The sequence below is a fragment of the Geosmithia morbida genome, assembly GCF_012550715.1.
Source record: "Geosmithia morbida isolate 1262 chromosome Unknown scaffold_12, whole genome shotgun sequence".
NCBI classification, from domain to species: domain Eukaryota; kingdom Fungi; phylum Ascomycota; class Sordariomycetes; order Hypocreales; family Bionectriaceae; genus Geosmithia; species Geosmithia morbida.
Genome location: NW_023336199.1, coordinates 255,131 through 257,787, shown reverse-complemented (window position 1 = coordinate 257,787; position 2,657 = coordinate 255,131).

Sequence of the window (2,657 nt, the reverse complement as noted above, 5' to 3'; positions counted from 1 at the left end):
AACGACGGCGTAAGTGAGGGGGGTGGAGCAAAAAAAAAAAAAGGATTGGGAGGCGAAGAGAGAGAGAGAAGATAGAGAGCTGCTGCTGGGCTGAGGCTGAGAGGCCTTGTTCTTTTTTGTCTTTGTTTTTTTTTTTTGGGGGGGGGGGGGGGGGGGGGGAGAAGAGAGACAGGATTTACTGCCATGTGGCGGCGGCGCACGCGAGGGAGGGGGGAAACCCAGTTGATTGTGGAGAGGAAGTGACAGTTGACAGCATCAGACGCAGCAGGTAATAAAGACAGTCAAGGGTCTCCTACTCGCTTTCCGAGGGCAACGTCTTTGGCGTGCTCCTATAGAAGAGAGGAAGGGGAGGAAGAAGAATAGGATAGAAAAAAAAACGAAGAGCAAAGAACAAGAAAATCAAAATATGATGGGGAAAAAAATAAGATAAACCCCGAAAAGAAGAAGGAAGGACAAGTCTCTTGGTAATGGTGATTCGCCCCCTCCCCTTCTACAATCAAGTTCGGGTTCTTCGACAAGATGGCTCACAGCTGCTGTTGGCCAAAGCTTTTCGTCTTATTTTTATTTTATTTTATTTCATTTTTATTTCATGTTCTTAATCCTCCTGTATCTGGGTTCTCACTCGCTACCCAGTCAGTCCCGCCGTTCACTGTGGAGAGAATGGCTCTCGGAGAGACGGCGGAGGGTTCGGGGTTCGAGAGCGATAACAAGTTCGATGATGTATTACTCCGAGTTGGAACAAGACTCGAAAAGTCATACACACACACTCCTTTACCTGTTCAGAGCCGCAGAAGATGATGCAGACTTGACTACGGAGCGCTAACCGATGACACTAGTAGTACGACGTAGCTACAGTCTACATCTCAGACTGCGAGTACGGACTACATGCTCGTACATATACGAGTACGATGCTAGCGATGATACCGCGGAGTATTACATAATATACCACCACCTGGCACTTCGTGCTCCTCCTAGGGCCTAGATCAAGTAGTACGAGATTATGGTGGCCTGTAGGTGGGGTAACGCCAGTCAAGTATACAGATTACCCCGGTACCGAGTACCGTAGTACCCGTTCAAAGCCACCTGTATCGATTACCAAGTCCAGTCCTTTTTTTTTTCTTTTTCTTTTTTTCATCTTCTATCGTCGTCATCAATACCAGCAGGTTCTGATGGTGGTGCACTTGAAAGCTTCAGTCCTCGTCAGTCCTCCTCCTCCCCCAACGAAACAGCTCGGTGAAGGTCATTCCAGCCTCGTACACGCAACGTACACGCAACGTACACGCAACGTACACGGTTCACGCTAATGCTATATAATCCGTACAATCAATCACATTCATTGCCGAGAGTCGAGACCAGGCCTTGCTCTCCCTCTCTCTGTTGCCAAAAGAAACGAGTTAATAATGACACATGTATACAACCACTCACTCGTATACTTTCAAGAGAAGAGAAAAGAAAAGAGAAAAAGGAAAGAAAAGAAAAGAAAGAAAAGAAAGAAAGGAAAAAAACAAAAAAGAGGGTTGTGTGTGTGTGTGTGGGGGGGGGGGAACCTGCCCATCCATCTCTGAATTCCCTCCGGGGGAGGGGGCATTGGAGGATTGGAGGCGCCAGTCCCAGTCGAAGCTACTGTAACCTGTACAGTGCATGCCGTAATACCATGTGGCTAAAATCAGGCTAAAAAGGGGACGAGAGGGAAAAAGAAAGGAAATACTCCTCCAGTACGGAAGCCGGCATGTAAAAGTGTCTCTTTTTTTCCAAGCGAGATTGTCAGTGGCATGGATATCTTGCCTGTAATCTGTACACACATGGGTATATGCTGCTAAAAATAAAGATAGAAATCAAATAGAATTGGAATTAAAATAAAATAAAATTATTACCCACCTAGATGAGGAGGTAGGTAATATCATTGCACGTCGCACAACATCATCCGAACAGATGCCACGCATCTACTTGTTGGATAGAGGGTAGACTCTGATGGTATGTGCAGGTATCAAGAAGAGGGGTGGAGCGAGACATCAAGAGGGGCAGAGACAGACACGGTGGAATGTCGAATCCTCGTCCTGCATCCTCGCACCAGTCTACACGAGACTAGCATCTCTTTCCGTTCCCTCGTGGGATAGGATCTTGCGAGTATTCGCCAACTGCCTGGCTACGCCGACGGGCATCTCTGATCCGTCTGTTGCGATGAGTATGCAGTGTGCGAATCACGACGTGGGGGTGGAGGTGTAGTAAGCACGTAAGATGGGGGGGGGATGTATGTAGGGCAGAACACATAGACAGACACACGCAGAGAGAGTGAGAGAGACAGGAGCAACGATAAGAGAGATCCGTATCCGTACAGCAGTCATTCATTCCCGAGCCGTAAACTTTGCCCATTAATACGACAACAAAGACAGGGGGGGTGTATGTGTATGCACAGAAACGAAGTACTAATCGTGCCTCATTGTGCTGAGAGAAAAGCCATATATATAAACCCGAAACCGAAACCCAACTCCCTTTCAGGCCCTCCCAGACGAACTAAAGAAAGAAGAAGAAAAAAATGAAGAGAGGGGAAAATGAAGAGGGGGAGAAGAAGAAGAAGAAGAAGAAGAAGAAGAAGAAGAAGAAGAAGAAGAAGAAGAAGAAGAAGAAGAAGAAGAAGAAGAAGAAGAAGAAGAAGA